This window comes from Microcaecilia unicolor, chromosome 11 (genome assembly GCF_901765095.1).
Source record: "Microcaecilia unicolor chromosome 11, aMicUni1.1, whole genome shotgun sequence".
Classification (NCBI taxonomy): domain Eukaryota; kingdom Metazoa; phylum Chordata; class Amphibia; order Gymnophiona; family Siphonopidae; genus Microcaecilia; species Microcaecilia unicolor.
In genome coordinates this window covers 90,138,600-90,158,812 of record NC_044041.1, presented here as the reverse complement: position 1 = coordinate 90,158,812, position 20,213 = coordinate 90,138,600, and the positions used below count along the sequence as shown (strand labels likewise).

Genomic DNA, 20,213 nt, shown 5'->3' with positions numbered 1-20,213 from the left:
CCTCCAGAAACGTGCTTAAATCTTTCTTACACACAGCTGTACTACTAGTCAGGGCTGAATTTAGGCATGCTGGGGTCCAGGATAGAAACAGGGGAGGGAGCCCCAAAGCCCATCTTCAAGCTATGCCTCCTTCAGCTTCAGGCAGGCTTGGGTGCCCCCTGTAATATGGGGGGCATAAGGATAATTGCCCGGGTTGCGCTTCCCCCTAATGCAAGCCTTCTTCTGGTCTTAACTGCAATGCAACTGTGAGCCCATTTGGGCAGGCATGTAAACTGATGTACCTGAGCATAGCTTGCCTTGAGTTTAGTTTTGGAAAAAATGATGAATAAATCTAAAAATCCAAGTCCACATAACAGAAGCTTTGAAAATTGTTTTCTTATGCACTGATTTTCAGAGGGTTTAGGAATTAGGAGCCTAATCTGGCCCTTTTGAAATTTGACAAGGACTGAATGCCTAGATTCACTAGCCTCCAAAATTGAGAAGCCTAAAAGGTGGATGAGGCTAGGCTAAGGGAAGAAAGATATGCATTTTGGCACTGATTTTTTAGCAGGGATCTGAAATCTAGGCAAAATATATAGCTGCCCTAAATTTAAGAGCCTATGGTGCAGATGAGTTTTCAGGATTTCCCCAATGAATATGCATGAGATCTATTTGTAATCACTGCCTCCATTGTATGCAAATAGATTTCATGCAAAGTCATTGTAGAAATCCTGAAAACCCAACTGGGTTGCGGCCCTCAAGGTCTGACATTGAGCACCCCGTCTTAGCATGTTTCTATAAAGTTCCTGCACAGAAAAGTCCTTTATTACAGTGTACCAGCAGGTGAGGAGGGATGGAGGGAAAGGAAGTTATATAATGTTGTTATGGTTATGATATGGAACACTAGAGCTCTAAGCGATAGAGCTTTCTGAAGATGCCAGCTCGCCTTTTTGCTGAATCTGCACTACATTGATTATTGTGTTACATGTATGTTACATTGGAAGAATAGTTTTCATGGAACCTTGAAGGGGTGGGGAGTGGAGTTGGGAGGGGGGGGAGCAAATGTTTAAATTTTGATGATGCGATTATCACCATCCGTGTATTCAGGTTGTCTTGTTTTAAAAGGATACAGATGGAGCTTGTTGACTGTCAATTTTGTTATTTCATCAATAAAAAATTGTTGAACCTTAAAAAATCCTTTACTATATGGTCCCCTGGATTCTATATAAGGCGCAGCAAGTAGCTCATGTTAAATTGGGCACACGCCCAATTTTCTTGTGCACCTTAATTGAGTAATGAGTCGATAATTGGCTGATGACCATTTATCATCACCAATTGGCAAGAATTGGAATTTACGTGCTCTTCTGTGTAGGTATATTCTAAAAAGAGGAGTGTGCAAATTCCAACATACATAGCTGAAAAGGGGGCGTGGCCAATGGATTGTGGGCTTGGGTGCATTATTCAACATTACGTGCATTGTTATAGGATTCGAGGGAACGTGCTTAAATTTAGGCATGGTTTATAGAATCTCATTAAGTACTATTCTGGATGCGTCTATATTTTAGGTGCCATTTTGCAGAATCTGGCCCGGTATGTGCAGTTGCAAGTAGTGCAAATGCACCATCTTCTTAATTCTATAACCTCGCATGCACAATGATGCTTAGCATCCGGATTCTGTATATGGTGCCCAGATTTGGGCACATAAATTTGTGTGCGATTCCGAGACGCACGTGTAACTTAATTGGCTAAAGAGCCGTTAACAAGCAGTAATTGGCTGCTAATAACCAGTTATTGACATTTATTACATAGTAACATAGTAAGTGACAGCAGATAAAGATCTGAACGGTCCATCCAATCTGCCCAACAGTCACATTCATTCTCAATTCAAGATTAAATCAACAATGAATGTGAGATTATACACTGGATCATGGTCTTTCTTTGTTGTTTTTGGGACATAGATCATAGAAGTCCGCCCAGTTCTGTCCTTATGTTCAAACTGCTGGAGTTGCCGTCAAACCCCACTCCAGCCTATCCGAATAAGTCTTGTCGTTTGCGGGACACAGACCGTAAAATTCTACCCAGCACTGTCCTCAGGTTCCAAATTACTGGAGTTTCTGCTGATGCTCTCTACAGCCCATCCTTAACCGGTTGCTATATGCGAGACCACTGGCCTTAGTTGATACAGCCAGAGCTGCCATCTAAGCACCACTTTACATGCAAACACGTATGCAACCCTTTAAGCTTAGTTTTTTATATCATTCATTTTCTATTTAGAGATCCTCTGCATTCATCCCATGCCTTTTTGAATTCCACCACAGTTTTTCTTTCTTCACCACCTCCTTCAGGAGGGCATTCCAGGCATCAGTTAACCTCTCCGTGAAAAAGAATTGGCACAATTAGGATTTGCGCACTCATCTGGCTGTGCGTTATTTTATAACGCATGGCGCCCAAATCCTGCCACGTGCAACTCAAAAGGAGGCATGACCATGGGAGGGGCCTGGGCATGTCAGGGATGTTCCAAAAACTGGCGTGCATTGTTACTGGGTCTCCAAGCCCAATTTGTGTGCCAGCGTTCACACCAGGTTCACAGGTCTAAGTGTGGTGCCCAAAGTTTAGGCACAGGAATTGACGCTAAGCGCGATTCTATAAAGAGCTTGACTTTTTGAGTTCCGTTTGTAGAATCCAGCCCTTGCCGTGTGAAGTTGCGTGCACAAGTTATAGAATAATATCAGTTGTGCACGTAAGTAACTTGTTAAGTTAGCTGTTAATTGGCATAAACCAATAATTGGTGTGAACTGAGTTATGCGTGTAACTGCCCTTAGTTGGCATTCTACAAAGTGAGCGCGCAAAATCCATAGCATGCCACTGCAGGGAGTGCATGGGCATGGGTGGGTCAGGGGTATGCCTAGCACTTATGCATGCAGACTGTAGAATACTATCAGTTTTGCATCTGACAGGATGGAGTTGGTCGAGAGGACAGCTACTGAAATGGTCAGTGGTCTTCATCATAAAGCATAAGGGGACAGACTTAAAGATCTCAATATGTATACTTTGGAAGAAAGGCAAGAGAGGGGAGTTATTATAGAGACATTTAAATACCTGCATGGCATAAATGCACAGGAGGGGAGTCTTTCAATTGAAAGGAAGCTCTGGAACAAGGGAGCATAGGATGAAGGTGAAAGGGATAGACTCAGAAGTAACCTACATAAGTACATGAGTATTGCCACACTGGAACAGATCGAAGGTCCTTCAAGCGCAGTATCCTGTTTCCAACAGTGGCAAATCCAGTTCACAAGTACCTGGCAAGATCTCAAAAAAGTACAATACATTTTATGCTGCTTATCCTAGAAATAAGCAGTGGATTTTCCCCAAGCCCATTTTTATAATGGTCTATGGACTTTTTCTTTAGGAAGTCATCCAAACCTTTTTTTTAAACCCTGCTAAGCTAACTGCTTTTACTACATTCTCTGGCAACGAATTCCAGAGTTTAATTACACATTGAGTGAAGGAACTACTTTTTCATGGAAAGGGTGGTGAATTCGTGGAACAGCCTCCTGGTGGAAGTGGTGGAGACAAAAACATTATCTGAATTCAAGAGAGCTTGGCAGAGTTTTAAAAGGGTTTGGACGGTTTCCTAAAGGACAAGTCCATAGACCGCTACTAAATGGACTTGGGAAAAATCCACAATTTCGGGAATATCATGTATAGAAAGTTTGTATGTTTGGGAAGCTTGCCAGGTGCCCTTGACCTGGATTGGCTGCTGTCGGGGACAGGATGCTGGGCTTGAAGGGCCTTTGGTCTTTTCCCAGTATGGCATTACTTATGTACTTATGAGCTTGGAACAAATGTATATGATCTCTAAGGAAGTGAAAGGGAGAGTAGATTGCATGGATGGGCAGTCTCGATAGGCCATTTGGTCTTCATCTGCCTATATTTTTCTTTGTTTCTCTATTTTACACCAGTCATTGAACCAGTTTAAGTGCTTCCACCAGAAGTGAGGCGCTTAACTGCAGACATACAATAGCATTCTAGAATGGTAATTATGTGGGCCTTTTACAAAGGAAAAATGCATGCGCAAAATGCTAGAAATGCCCATATATTCCTATGGGCGTCTCTAGCGTTTAGCGCATGATAAAAACGCTACCACACCTTTGTAAAAGACGCCCTATATGCGTCATTGAGAATATAGAATTCAGTAAAAGGGCCTCTGCGTTCAATGAATATTCAGCTGAAAACAGGAGTCTAAATTTAGGTCCTCAGCTTTATTGAATGCCATTCTCATAGTGACTGGATTTGATTGTGTTTTTTGATGTGCTTCAAGGCAGCATGTGTCTGTAATGTGCAGGAGCTGTTCATTGATGCCTAGCTGTAAGAGGAGAATTTCCTCCTTTGAGCTGGTTTAAGGGGGAGGAGGAGAGTAGAGCATTCATGGGGGGGGAGGGGCAAGAAGGGAACCTGGCAGCAGTGGTGTTCCTTGGTCGGCTGCCACCTGGCGCAGATCACTGCTGCGCACCCCACCCCCCGGGTGCAGCATCCTTCCCCCCGGTGCATGACCGTCCCCCCCAGCACATCAACTCCAAGCCTCCCCCCCTCCAGGTGCATTCTTCTTATATGCAGGGGTGCTGGGACAGCCATGCGGCTGTCGGCTTCGCTGGTTCCCTGCTCCCTCTGCCAAGGAACAGGAAGTAACAGCAGAGGGAGCAGGGAACCAGCGGAGCCAACAGCTGCACGGCTGCTTCCTGCACCCCTCCTGCAGCATGCACCCGGGGTAGACTGCCCTGCCCTCGGTACACCACTGCCTGGCAGGTAAAGAAACAAATCCATAGAGGGGTTATGATATAGGTAAGGGCTAAAAAGGAAAATAAAATACCAGGGCTTTGGAGTCAAGAGTCCGAAGCAATTTTGGGTGGAGTCAGAGTCCATAAAAATGTACCAACTCTGACTGCATAAGTACATAAGTAATGCCATACTGGGAAAAGACCAAGGGTCCATCGAGCCCAGCATCCTGTCCACGACAGCGGCCAATCCAGGCCAAGGGCACCTGGCAAGCTTCCCAACGTACAAACATTCTATACATGTTATTCCCGGAATTGTGGATTTTTCCCAAGTCCATTTAGTAGCGGTTTATGGATTTGTCCTTTAGGAAACCGTCCAACCCCTTTTTAAACTCTGCTAAGCTAACCGCCTTCACCACTTTCTCCGGCAACGAATTCCAGAGTTTAATTATACGTTGGGTGAAGAAAAAGTTTCTCCGATTTGTTTTAAATTTTCTACACTGTAGTTTCATCACATGCCCCCTAGTCCTAGTATTTTTGGAAAGCGTGAACAGACGCTTCACATCCACCTGTTGCACTCCACTCATTATTTTATATACCTCTATCATGTCTCCCCTCAGCCGTCTCTTCTCCAAGCTGAATAGACTTAACCTCCTTAATCTTTCTTCATAGAGAAGTCGTCCCATCCCCGCTATCATTTTAGTCGCCCTTCGCTGCACCTTTTCCAATTCTACTATATCTTTCTTGAGATGCGGCGACCAGAATTGAACACAGTACGCTAGATGTGGTCACACCATGGAGCGATACAACGGCATTATAACATCCTCACACCTGTTTTCCATACCTTTCCTAATAATACCCAACATTCTATTCGCTTTCCTAGCCGCAGCAGCACACTGTGTTATCGACGACGACGACGACACCCAGATCCTTTTCTTGGTCCGTAACTCCTAACGTGGATCGTGTTCTTTTTTCCCACATGCATCACCTTGCACTTGCTCACATTAAATGTCATCTGCCATTTAGCCGCCCAGTCTCCCAGTCTCGTAAGGTCCTCTTGTAATTTTTCACAATCCTGTCGCGAGTTAACGACTTTGAATAACTTTGTGTCATCAGCAAATTTAATTACCTCGCTAGTTACTTCTATCTCCAAATCATTTATAAATATATTAAAAAGCAGCAGTCCTAGCACAGACCCCTGAGGAACCCCACTAACTGCAGCTTCAAAATAAAACCTTTCTACAGTGTAGTGTATTGCTTATTTTCATTTGACAGCTTTTTTGTTTTGTTCAAGTTCTTTGAACTTCAAATAAATATAGTTTGTGGTCTGTTAGTCCTAATTTTGTACATAAAGAAGTATCCTTCTGTAATGTAATCAAATTTCTCTTAGATTTACAATACATAGGAGGAGTTGGGGTTGGCAGTAGAAAAGTAGAGAAGTCAGCGTCGAAGGTTTGGTGTACCAACTCCACAGCCATGTGGAATACAGAAGAAAAGTTAAATTACTTTTTGCACCTCATTAAAAATGGTGGGGGAGGGGGGGTAGCTAGCATAAAATGACAGTTATCAACCCTAAACAGAAGTCCTAGGGGTGGAATGGGTAACCAAAGTGATATCTGCAACCCCAAACCAAGGCATGAGTGATAACCCTAAACAAAGACATGGGGAGGGAGGTAACCTGCACGGCAGTTAAAACCCTGACCCCTTTACTGGGCAGACCAGATAGACTATGCTGGTATTTATCTACCACCAGTTTTAATGTTACTATGTATGACATTCCTCTGGAGAGTTGAATTTTCAGTTTCAAGGCTAATATCATTTTATGGAGGAGAGAGGGGCTGAAGGTTACCGAACAGATATAAGATCTCCTTGTCTTTGCTTATGATCACTGATTGAATTGACTAGGATTCTCACTCTTTGATTACAAACAAAAACCAAAATTTTGTACTGCATATGCTGCGCTTTTCCCAATATGTTGAACACAGAAAGCTCTTCCTGCAAAGCATTGAATTCCTGCATTTTGCATTTCCTAGACTCTCCTGATCCTGAGTTTGCAGTTTAAGTTTGAGTATTGTGGCTGAGTTCCTGACAAAAACCTGCAGCTCACAAGGAAAAGTACTGAAAATCTCCCATGGAGGGTGTGAGCCTGACCCCACCCCCTTCCTTCCCCTTGCCTCTCGCCCCTCACCAGAAGAAACTTGATGTAGATAAGGTGCGAAGAAGAATTAATAAAACTCATTCCAGCACATCATAGGTGCTGCATACCCAGGTCAGGGTTTGAGTGTCTTAGAAATGATTACAGCTCAATCAAGGGAAAGGGACTTGATATATCACCTTCCTATGGTCTTTGCAACTACATTCAAAGCGGTTTACATAGTATATACAGGTACTTATTTGTATCTGGGGAAATGGAGGGTTAAGTGACTTACCCAGAATCACAAGGAGCTGCAGTGGGAATCGAACTCAGTTCCCCAGAATCAGACTCTGCTGCACTAACCTCTAGGCTACTCCTCCACTAGCAACATTCCATGTAGAAGCCTGCCCTTGCAGATCAGCAATGCGGCCGCGCAGGCTTCTGTTTCTGTGAGTCTGATACAGAAACAGAAGCCTGCACGGCCACGTTGCTGATCTGCAAGGGCAGGCTTCTACATGGAATGTTGCTAGTGGAATAGCAACATTAACATTCCATGTAGAATCCTATATAATAAAACTCACCCTCAACGTTCTGAGGACACTGACACCACTGTCAGGTCCTAAGGGCACTTCCTTCCGGTTTGAAGCCTTCGTGGTGGTGAAGCCACCGAAAACACTGTGTTGGAGCCCCGCCCTCGCGTCAAACGTGATGACGTCGAGGGCGGAGCAAAGGCGTCAATGGCTTCACAACCAACGAAACAGCAGAGATTGAAGGTGGCGTGCCGAGGTCCGCAATAATGGCGGTCAGTGCTTTCAGAACGCCGAAGGGGTGAGTAGGGAGGGGGGGAGGTTCAGAAGGAAACCGTGCTAGCGCCCGTTTCATTTGCACAAGAAACGGGCATGTTTTACTAGTCTCAAATAGTAGCAACAGAATCTCAATAGTAGCAACATTCCATCTAGAATCTCCAATAGTAGCAACATTCCATGTAGAATCTCAAATAGGGAAAGGGAAATGGGACTTGATATACCACCTTTCTGAGGTTTTTGCAACTACATTCAAAGCGGTTTACATATATTCAGGTACTTATTTTGTACCAGGGGCAATGGAGGGTTAAGTGACTTGCCCAGAGTCACAAGGAGCTGCAGTGGGAATGGAACTCAGTTCCCCAGGATCAAAGTCTGTTGCACTAACCACTAAGTTACTCCTCCACAAGATATGAAAGCTTAGCCATAAAATTTAGAGATGTGCATTAGTGTGCCTATATATAATCCACGCTAACCTACGAATTACCAGTTCATTGTTGATTACTGCATGTTTAAACCCCATAGCATGTGTTATAAAATCAAATATGAAATATGTGAAAGTAACTAAAAGAAATCCATGGCAAAAATGTATGAAAAAATACAAACTAATCAAAATTTAAAAAATCTATGCATGTTGCCAATAAATATGGTCTCTGATATAGAAACAGAAAATGACGGTAGACAAAGACTGCCCCTCTGATACTCAGCGCTATTTAACTGGCCAGGAACAGTTCCTGGCCAGTTAAATAGCGCTTAACCAGCAATCCGCGAGTATTCAGTGGGAGATAGCCGGTTATCTCCTGCTGAATATTCACATTCAGCGCTTCGGGGGAGATTCTATATATGGTGCCTAAAAAAAAATCAGCGCTGAAATTGGTGCCGACTAAGCATATTCTATAATCAGTGCCTGGATTTAGGTGCCGATTATAGAATGTGCTTAGTTCATATTTCAGCGCCTAAATCTATGCACATCCATTTACACCAACGAAAACTTGGTGTAAATCCCTGCGGGTAGATTTAGGCACACTAAAGCCATATTCTATAACTAGGTATGTAAATTTTGGAACGCCCACAAAACGCCCATTTCTCCACCCATAACCACGCCCCTTTTTGCCTTCGCGTGTTAGGCGCTCGGAGCATATTACCACATACACTTAGCGAGTTGTGCGACTAAATTCTAATCAGTGCCAATTAATGCTCATTATTGCTTTAGTGCTGTTATCAGTGCTCATTAACTTGTTAAGCTTGTTAAATTGTGCACATTGTTACAGAATCCGCGCCTATTTCTAGGCGCACTACATAGAATCTGGGAGTTAGTGGATAACCGGTTATATTGCGCGATACAACTGGCTATCCACTAAAATTCAGCGCATCGCCGGCTAAGTTTGGCGGTCAAATCGGGCTTCTGAAATAGCAGGCCTGTATTTGGCTGGTTTCAACTTAACTGGCCAGCGCTGAATTGGCCAGTTAAATTGGCCCAAAATAAACCAGATATTTAGTGCCGGTCACTCAAAACAGCCCGGCATTGAGTATCCAGTCTCACCGCTGACCATGGGAGATAGCCGGGCTGCCTCCTATGGTCTAAATATAGGCCCCTATACCATCCATACCATCTACTATCCCTCTATGCTTGTCCCGTGCTTTCTTGAATTCAATTAGTTTCATCTCCGCCATCTCCACTGGCAGACCATTCCACACATCCACCGCCCTTTCCGTAAAGAAGCATATCCTTAGATTACTCCTGAGTCTATCCCCTTTTACTTTCATCCAGTAGTTGTAGAAACAACTCAGATATTTGAGGGGATGGCTTTGCAGCGCCTTGGGACTCTGGGCAAGTCACTTAACCCTCCATTGCCCCAGGTACAAAATAAGCACTCGCACATAATATATAAACCGCTTTGATTGTAACCACAGAAAGGCGATGTATCAAATCCCCACCTCCTTTCCTTTATTTATGTTGCTGAGTATTATTTTTTTGGTCGACTTGATAATTTAATTTAATTTTGGCATTTATAGTCTGCTTAACCTTTAAATTCTAGGCAGAGAACAAATCCAGATTGGGAAGAGCTGGAACATTGAAACTGAATAAAAAAAGAAACTCTAAAAAATGTTACATTAAAACAAGAGGAGGCACCTTGTTACATTAAACAGAAGAGAACTTTGTTACATTTGTGTCTGTATGTGTGTCAGGTCTAAGTAGCACTTAGTAATTAAAAAGAGAAAACAAATTAATGAAATGGCTATGACTCTTGGTTGTACAGAATTGTCTGCGTCATTGCTGTACTTCCTTGGAGCCCCTTGGAGTGTTTTGCAAGTAATATACATCCGGACATTTGTGGGGTCATTCTGCAACCTAGATGCTAACATTATTTATTTGTTACATTTGTATCCCACATTTTCCCACCTATTTGCAGGCTCAATGTGGCTTACATAATACCGTAAAGGCATTCGCCAAGTTCGGTAGGGGACAAGTACAAGAGAATGTATGTGTTAATCCCTGGATTCTATTGTGAGCCCATTAGGGACAGAAAAGTACCTGCAAAAATAGTATATGTAAACCACTTTGACTGTAACTATAGCATTGGCATAGCTAAGGGCCCACCCTTTCTTAGCTCAGGCTCAGCCAGCAGCAGCACCCCACATCAACATCTCTCCTCCTCTGTGGCGTCCTGGCATCTGCCCGCCCATCGCTGAACCCCATCCCTCTCTGGTGTGCCTTACAGGCATCCCCGGTGCCTGCAGCGATTCATTATTGCTGCCTGCGCCGGCCCTGCAGACTTCCATTGTCCAGGTCCCGCTCTTGCTTTCATCATTTCCTGTCTGGCGGGACCCAGCCGATGGAAGCCTGCAGAGCTGGCACAGGCAGCAATAATTGAATCACTGCAGGTGCCGGGGATGCCTGTAAGGTACACCAGGGAGGGACGGGGATCAGCGATGGGTGGTCAGATGCTGGGATGATGCAGAGGAGAAGAAATGTTGATGTGGGGTAGGTGAAAAAATCTATAATCTTTGCTTAATATCTCGGGGGGGGGGGGGGTGGAGGGCTATGAAGTGCCGTGCCGTGTCATGGAAGGTCCCAAAGTTAGCTCTGGGTCCATCCAAAATACTGGGTCTGGCTATGCCACTGAACTACAGAAAGGCGGTTTATCAAGTGTGGAATAAAGATAAACCTGATTTTGAGCATGATCCCGAGATGCATGCGTGCTACAACTTAATTGGCTAATGAGCTGTTAACAAGCATTAATTGGCCACTAACAACCAATGATTGATGTTAATTGGCACCCATTAGGATTTGCACATGCATTTGATTGTTCTGTTTGGCGTAACTCAAAAGAGGTGTGACCGTGGCAGAGGCAGGGGTGTGTCGGCATCCTGAAAAGTTACGCATGTTGTTACAGAATATTGGGGTCAGGTTTCAGTCGGCGTCAGTCTGGCTCCCAAAATTAGGCCAGTGTCGGCATTACCTAATGCCGTCCGTGTCTAGGCTCCGGCATTGAATTTCTGGGTTTACAGAGCCAGCAAAACAGAACCTTTTAAATGGGATATTCAACACTTAACCAGCTATGGTGAAGCACATAAAGATCGGACTGACTTTTATGTGGTTACCTTGGCCGGTTAAGTGCTGAGTATTGGTACTTAACTGGCCAAGGGCTGATTCTGCCCCCAAAATAGCCAGTTTTGAGTTGGGTGCTAATTGGACATTTTTCAACGAACAAGCAGTTTAACTGGTCAGGAGAAGATTCTGGCCGGTGAAATCGCTTTGAATATCGACCCCTATATTTGTACTTGAATTAAAAAAAAAATAACTAGAAAATGTGGAGGAACCTAAATGCCATCTCACAGTTCTTCAGAATCACTTGGATTTGGTCGCTACCTTCAGCATTTTTATTTTGGGGGTTCTATGTATTGCTGGCAGCTCCGCCTTGTTGAGCTTTCAGAAATGCATTCGCTTATGCTGAGAGTCCAGCAACACTTTTTCAATCTCTCTTGCAGGGCCGGTGCAAGAGTATTGGGCACCTTCCCTCCCTCCATTAAATTTCAGGTTCCTAATCTGCCCTCCTCTCCCCCCCCCCCCCCCCCCCCCCCGCCCCATTGAATTTCAGGCCCCTAATCTGCTCTGCTCCCCTCCCCTATTAAATTTCAGGCCCCTAATCTGCCCTCCTTTCCTCCCCCCATTAAATTTCAGGCCCCTAATCTGCCCCCCCCCCCCCCCCCCCCCATTGAATTTCAGACCCCTAATCTGCTCTGCTTCCCGCTCCTATTAAATTTCAGGCCCCTAATCTGCCCACCTCTCCTCCCCCATTACATTTCAGGTTCCTAATCTGCCCTTCTCTCCTCCCCCGCCATTGAATTTCAGACCCCTAATCTGCTCTGCTCCCCTCCCCTATTAAATTTCAGGCCCCTAATGTGCCCTCCTCTCCTCCCCCAATACATGTCAGGTCCCTAATCTGCCCTCCTCTCCCCCCCCCCCCCCCCATTGAATTTCAGACCCCTAATCTGTTCTGCTTCCCGCTCCTATTAAATTTCAGGCCCCTAATCTGCCCACCTCTCCTCCCCCATTACATTTCAAGTCCTTAATCTTCCCTTCTCCCAGGGGCGGACGGACCATTCGGGCAACTGGGCAGTGCCCAATGGCCCAGAGGCTCTAGGGGGCTCAGAGGCTCAAGGGGGCCCAGAGGCTCTGCTTGGATGCCCAGCATGCCACTGGTGATCTAGTGGCCTCAGCAGGGGGGAACATGTCTTCCCTGCCTGGCACCACCGTATTTTAAAAATGGCGGCTGAGACTCCCTGCCGAGGTGTCAGGTTTCCCGGCGAACCTCTGGATAGTGAGCCCTTGGACCACTGCCGAGAGGCGGCAACGGCAGGAGATTCACCCCAAAACAAGACAAGGCAAACGGAACTGGAACACAGTGGACTGGAGCAAGACTTCACCTACACTTAGCCGCCCTTCATCAGGAGTTGAGCTCCTGGCTGCAAGCGGCCGGCAGGATTTACCGGACAGGACAGGAAGGCGGAACTGCAGGACACAGCAGCTGGCTGACAAACAGCAGGTCACACTAGAAACAGGCTGAGGTCCCAAGTAGGCAGCAGGCAGACGAATAATCCAGGAGACAAGCAGGGTCAAAGACACAAAAGGGAAAAAATAGCACAGACACACTGCAACAACTCTCACCAAAGGAAACACCTCTGAGAACCTCTGTTGCAAGGCAAACTAGAGACCTACCCAGGTGGTTAATAAAGGCAACCTACAAGGGAGTTCACTAAGTACGGGTACTGCTTGGTTCCAAAAAACTCCCAAAACACTCTGGAAGGCTGGAAGATCCGGACTGGACCACCATATCTTCTGGAACATGGGAAACGGTAAGCCATCAGTTCCCAGCACCTGCCAGGTTTAACCACCGGGGGGCCGAGGTGTCTGTAAGCAAGGAACCTGGGCACAACCGTGACAGGAGGTCTCACGAGACTACCACAGGAAGTCTCTGTTGCCACTTTGGAAACACAGTGGCGCCAGCAAGCGGGGGAATAATGGCAGCGCAGTGGGCAGGAAACAACATGTTCCCCCACAGAGGCCACCAGACCACCAGGACCCTTCAGGTAGGACCGGGGCAGCGGGTGCATCAGCTGTGGTGGTGGTGGGGTGTCAGGCAGCGGCCAGGTGGAGGTCCCAGACCACCCTCAGTCTGCCTCTGCCTCCTCCAAAGAGCTCATGCTTTTAAATATTGAGCTTTGTTGTTGTGTGTGTACTTTTGGGTCTGTATGCATATATATCACACACAGACAAAATGAGGGCAGTAGCCTAGTGGTTAGAGCATTGGACTGACAACCAAGGGATCCTGGATCAAATTTTGCTTCAGCCCCTTATAAGCTTGAGCAAGTTACTTAACCCTCCATTGTCTCAGGTATAAACAGATTGTAAGCCCTCTGGGGACAGGGAAACACTTATAGGCTCTAAAATAGCGCTGGAACAGCGCGGGGCTTTACCGCACCATGATCAGAAATAATGCATGCAAATTTAAGCAGCGCAATTATCTCTGATCATGGGGTAGAAGTGCGGGCGAATTGTGACTGAGCATGCACTTAGCACAATCCTCCCGCACTTGTTTGACAGGTCTGGGCTGTCAAAAGCCCAAACCTGTCAAACACAGGGCTGGAGGTCCATGGGACCACCAGGCCCTGACTACCCCTGCCCCGAGCAACGGGGGCTGGAGGTCCGGTGGACCTCTGGTCCCCCCGACGATCCCACCCCCAGGTTCAGGGAGGGCTGGAGATCCGGATCTCCAGCCCCCCCAAACCCCCAGAAAATGGTCCCTGGTGGTCTAGTGGCTGCCGGCCAAACCCCCTCCCACCCAGCGAGCGACGAGGGAGGGGCTGGAGGTCCGGCAGACCTCCAGCCCACCCCAACTCCCCCCCCCCCAGCGTTGTCCGACCAATCCCTGGTGGTCCAGCGTAAAGGACAACCCCCTCCCGGCCCCCCTACCTTAGTTGGAGGAGGGACCCAGCACAACCCAGGATGCACTGGGCGGGGCTGGGCGCCGCCATTTTGCGGCGGCGTCAACACAAGGAAGAGGAGGGAGGCAGGCTGCGTCCCTCCTCCAACTAAGGTAGGGGGCCGGGAGGGGGTTGTCCTTTACGCTAGACCACCAGGGATTGGTCGGACAATGCTGGGGGGCAGGGAGTTGGGGTGGGCCGGAGGTCTGCTGGACCTCCAGCCCCCCCCCCTCCGTCGCTTGCTGGGTGGGAGGGTGGGAGAGTGTTTGGCCGGTGGCCACTAGACCACCAGGGACCATTTTCTGGGGGTTTGGGGGTGGGATCATCGGGACCAGAGGTCCGCCAGACCTCCAGCCCCCTGTTGGCAGGTTTGTTTTGGGGGGGAACGGGGGCCTGCCAGCATGCAACTGCATGCTGGACAGGGCTCACCATTCTTCCCCAATGATCTGCAAACCCTAACGCCAGCTCGGAGCTGGCATAGGGTTTGCCACGGCCAGCGACCCAAATTTTGGCTTGCTGGCCGCTGATCATTGGCGATGAATGCGCTGAGCCCTGTTTAGCATGCATTAGCATGCTACTTGCGCAAAGAGCCCTCGAGCGCGTTTCACGCGCTTGAGGGCTCGAATCATGGGGCAGAAGCAAACACCGGTGCTAGTATGGCGCCAACAGCCTCTAGCGCCAGCGTTTGCTTTTGATCATGAGGGTATTAGTATATGTGAAACCTTGAGCTACTACTGAAAAATGGTGAGAGTTAAATCCAAATAAATGAAAACGTTACCAGGTACATGGGCTCGGATATCTACTACTACTACTTATCATTTCTATAGCGCTACTAGACGTACGCAGTGCTGTACACTTGAACATGAAGAGACAGTCCCTGCTCGACAGAGCTTACAATCTAATTAGGACAGACAAACAAGACAAACAAGAGATGAGGGAATATTAAAGTGAGGATGATAAAATTGTATTTCAGCTCTCTCAGTGTGAGCTTAGCGTTTTGTTTTCCTGAGGTTTAAAGCTTTGGAAAGACAGCTCTTTTCTTCAGCCTTGTGGCAGATAAGATTTGGAGTTGCACCAAACAATTTGACAGCATTCCATAAGATTTTGTGACCCCTGAGGCAAGTGACCTTCACCGAAACACGACTTAGTGTCTGTCTGTTCAATTGTGGTGCTTTATCAATAAACCTCTTGTTTGGAGCTGTGATACTTCCTTTTGGTTTCTTGTGGATTTCCATTGTCCTACCCTACCCCCCAACCCTTCTTTGTGAATCTTCATCTGTGTAGGGTATTTCTTCTGGTTCTGACTGCTGGGCTAGTTGAAAATCGCGCACCCTTCCTTCTTTGACTCAGTGTGGCTGCCAGGATCTGCTGTTTTGCTTTATTTTGACTGCAGCTGTTGTCTCTCAGAAGCTGCTGCCTTCGGTGACTACCTAGTCTGCTGTCTCTGCTTCCTTGCCCACGTATGAAGTCATAGAAGCATTCTGTATGGTGGTAGATGAGGACCCAATGGCCCATTCATTCTGCCCGGTTTCATTCATGGTTCAGCATCACAGACCCTAGTTGATTACTGGCTTTCCTTTTACTTTTTCAGAAGACAGTGAGGCATATTTTCAAAGCACTTAGCCTCCCAAAGTTCCATAGAAACCTATGGAACTTAGCCTCCCAAAGTGCTTTGAAAATATGCCTCAGTGTCTCCAGATGGGTTAATTTAATACATATTATGACGCTGAGGCATATTTTCAAAGCACTTAGCCTTAAAAGTTAGGGGTCCTTTTACTAAGGTACGCTGAAAAATGGCTTGCGGTAGTGTAGGCGCAGGTTTGGGGCACGCCGATCCATTTTTCAGCGAGCCTGTAAAAAAAGGCCTTTTAAAAATTTTTGCCAAAAATGGACGTGTGTCAAAATGAAAATTGCCGCGTGTCCATTTTGGGTCTGCGACCTTACCGCCAGCCATTGACCTAGCGGTAAAGTCTCACGTAGTAACCAGGTGGTAATGACCTAAGTGCATCAAGCGTCCAAAAAGAAAAATTATTTTTCAGCCGCGCGTATCGGATGCACGCCATAAATGAAATTACCGCAAGAGCCACGCAATAACCGGGTAGTAACTCCATTTTGGCACGTGTTGAGTGCGCATAAACGTTTACGCAGCTTAGTAAAAGGGCCCTTCACTGAGCCATATTTTCAAAGCACTTAGACTAAGTGCTTTGAAAATGAGCCCCTAAATTAATCTCACTCCTAAACTGGGTCATGTGGAGTATGATCACAGTTTCTCAAATTTACTGCTAATGCTCGCCATAGTTGTGTTGTGACAAAGAAAGCTTCCTTCTGGAATTCATAATGTGTTACATGTATAGGCAACCTATCCAGATGTGCTTGAACATTCTTTTTAATCAAGCTTGTGGCACCCAAAATGATGGTGAATATTTCCATACCTCTCTGCCACATTTTCTTGGTCTGTGCCTGCATTTCTTGGTACTTGAGGATCATCTTTTTTTCTCACACAATTGGCAAAGTAATGTCATTTCTCTGATCAATTCCATTCTGGCATTTTTCTCTTTTGCCACTGTATCTGGTTTCCTTGTGTCCAGTTTTTTATTGGACGGAGTGGGGATGTCCCAGGTGATCATAATCTCTTCATTTTCCATATTTCTCTCAGGATTATGATTCCAGTGTTTCTCTGGCACAGCAGTATTGTAATGTGTACCAAATTTCCAGTGGATGAGCTGTGCCACGTTATTGTGCCTTGCTGTACAGAAATTTTCTTCCTTTAGAAATTTGCAGCCAGCTATGAGATGAGTAACCATTTCCAGTTCTTTCTTACAGAATCTACAGCTGTCTGTCATATCAGGTTTTTTTTTTTCTGTGCGTCCTGTGTGAACCATCTCATCCATAATCCACTATCCTGGACTGCAACTATTAATCGCTCATCCTTAGGTTTCAGTTCACCTCTTCTTATCCATTCACCATGAGGTATCCTTCTGGGCATTCTTATATTCTGTTCTAGAACTTCCGTCTCTCCCAGGAGGCTGTTCCATGCATTCACCACCCTTTTAAGAAAGGTACTTGTGATCTGGATTGGCCACTGCTGGAAGCAGGATACTGGGCTAGATGGACCATTGGTCTGACCCAGTATGGCTATTCTTATGTTTTTATGTAATACTACTCTTTTATTTTTATTTTATTTGTTGCATTTATACCCCGCACTTGGAACCTCAAGTTAGGATACCTGGTTCTAGAAGTTTCTTTCCATTGAACAATTTTCTCTTGTGCGTTATTTCTACCTTTTGAGGCATTCAATAGTTTCTGTTATACCCCCTGCCTCTCCAAGTCAAATTATTCACCTTTAAAGATTATCCTCTTAAAGATAATAACTATCCCAAATGAAAGCAGTTTCACACGGTTGCTCCTGGGGTAGGGATAAGCCTGACTTAGCAGTGTTCCTGAAAATTCTCTGGAATCTCTTTAAAGAACCTGGGAGGAGATGATTCCAGTTTACAGAGAACGCCTTTTATGGGCCAGGTTTGGTTCATTCTTGACTGAGTACCAGTGGCGTAGGAAGGGGGGGCGATGGGGCGGTCCGCCCCGGGTGCACGCGCTGGGGGGGGTGTCGGCGCCACTGGTTATCTGCTCTCTGTGCCCCGGAACAGGTTACTTCCTGTTCCGGGGCAGAGAAAGCAGGGAACCAAAGGAGCCGACGCAGCTCCCAGAGACGAAGTGCACTCGGCGGGGCGGAGCGCCAGCGATAAAGATGCACTCCGGGGGGGAGGGGTTGCGTGCGCCGAGGAGGGGTGCGCCATGCTGCACCCGGGGGGGGGGTGCGCAGCGGCGACCCGCCCCGGGTGTCAGCCGGCCTCGCTACGCCGCTGCTGAGTACCACATGTATGGATGGCAGGCAGCAGTATCTCATTCCTCCTGGAATTTGTTATGTGACTGGGTTGCCAATGTAATAATAATAATAATTTTAAAAAAAAGGTTTTATTGTCTGTAAGCCACAAGGAAAAAAGGGCATCAGTGTGTGGGGGAGAAAGACAAGGACTACTCAACCTGTCCTCTCTGTCCATTGTAGCAACACTATGAAGCAGGGGGGCTGATGTGGCACCATGGTGTGAAAATAAATTAATTATATGAGAACAAAAGTGTTCTGATTACAAGAGAAAGGTCCTAGATTTGTATACTTTTTTCTGGCCTATAATATACACAGGACTGAACGATTTATTAGATACGTATGTTAATTAAAGTGTGACTTCATTCCTTAGTACAATGTTTCACCCCGGCCCAGGTGGCTGCTTATCTTCAAGGCCGCAGACTTGACTTGACTTCAGTGGGTTTGTTACACAGGCCTCATCCCTTCTAAGGGTTATGAGGTCAGAAAACAGCTGTTAACTAGCTTCTGTTCAGGCTGTGACTTAACTTGCATTTGTAGTCTATGTTAGTGAAGTACATTTGACCCTAGCTTGTTATAATAGCTACTAATGGCTACACTTGATTTCTCTAAAAATTATCACAGTTTCTGCACCGACCCCCCAGATTCTTATTTATGGTGCTTTGAGTTGCACGTGCAAATTTGGATGTGCGTCCAATTTGCGTGTGCAACGTAATTGAATAATGAGCTAATCAGTGCCAATAATTGGACAATAACAATTATCAGCACTAATTGACAATAATTAGAATTTACATGTGCATCTTTTCAGGCGTAATCTATAAAGAGGTGTGCTTAAATTCTAGTGCAAGAATCTGAAAGGGGCGTGGCCATGGGAAGAGCATAGACGGGTTGGGGGCATTTCTAAAATTCATGTGCGCTGTTATAGAATTAGGGGGCTCAAGGCCTAATCAGGTTTTCATTAGTGTAAATAGTTGCGCCTAAATGTGGTCCTGGTTCTCAGCATTAAGCAAGTGGAGGAGTGGCCTAGTGGTTAGAGCACTGGTCTTGCAATCCAGAGGCGGTTAGTTCAAATCCCGCTGCTGCTCCTTGTGATCTTGGGCAAGTCACTTAACCCTCCATTGCCTCAGGTACAAACTTAGATTGTGAGCCCTCCTGGGACAGAGAAATATCCAGAGTACCTGAATGTAACTCACCTTGAGCTACTACTGAAAAAGGTGTGAGCAAAATCTAAATAAATAAGTTCTATAAACCATGCACTATTTTTTCAGTGCCATTTATAGAATCTAGTCCCATGTGTTTAGGGCAGCATACATAAAAGTAAGGGCGCATTTTACTAAGCCACAGGGCCGCCGAGAGACTGGCCCGGGGCAAGGCCACCTCTGTCCCCGCCGCTGCCGCCCCCCATCGCAGTCCACAGTCTCACCTACCTGCCTCCACGGCTCCAGTCCCCCTTCATTCAAAGCGGCAGTCGCATCTCTTCTGGCCTTCCCTCCCTGTGTCCCGGCCTCATCTGATGTAACTTCCGGTTTTCGCGAGAGCAGGACCCAGGGAGGGAAGGCCAGAACAGAGGCGATCAACTGCCGCTTTCAATGAAGGGGGCCCAGAGCCGTGGAGGCAGGCAGGTGAGACCAGGGACTGCAGCGCTGGCGGCCTGACCCTGGTGCTGGGCTTCCCTTGGAGTCCCAGGGAATTTTGCCCCCCCCCCTGCCCCCCACAAAAGTTTTTTTTTTGGGGGGGATGGACAGACCTGTGTTGGGGCTCCCTGCCACCCCGCTGCTGGAAAAAGGTAGAAACAACCTAGAATATGTTTGCTGCTGCTCTTGGCTCTGGGCTCTGAAGAATCAGCATCAGGGCTTGGTTCCACCCCCAGCTGTTCCTGCTGCTTCTTCTATTGGCCAGCTGACATCCTGGAATGCCCATCTCCCTGAAGATGGACTCTCATTGGCTGGCTGCTGTCCCAACTCCTCCTCCCTGCAGGGCTTTCCTGATGACTTCACCCTAGAGCTGTGAACTGATTGGATCCGAACTTCCTGGTGTCCCCCTCCAGTAGTTTCCCAGCAGAGGCTGTTTGACCCTTGTCTTCCTTGCATTTTTTATAAGTCACCATTACTTTTATGCTTTACATTTACTGCCCCCCCCCCCCCCCAATT

General features: G+C 46.6%; 1 protein-coding gene across 2 annotated transcripts in view; it reads left to right on the top strand.

The window, feature by feature from the left end:
- SSBP4 (single stranded DNA binding protein 4) overlaps window positions 1-20,213 on the top strand; it is a 547,729-nt gene that overhangs the window by 4,788 nt on the left and 522,728 nt on the right. The gene's annotated exons all lie outside the window — the stretch shown is intronic.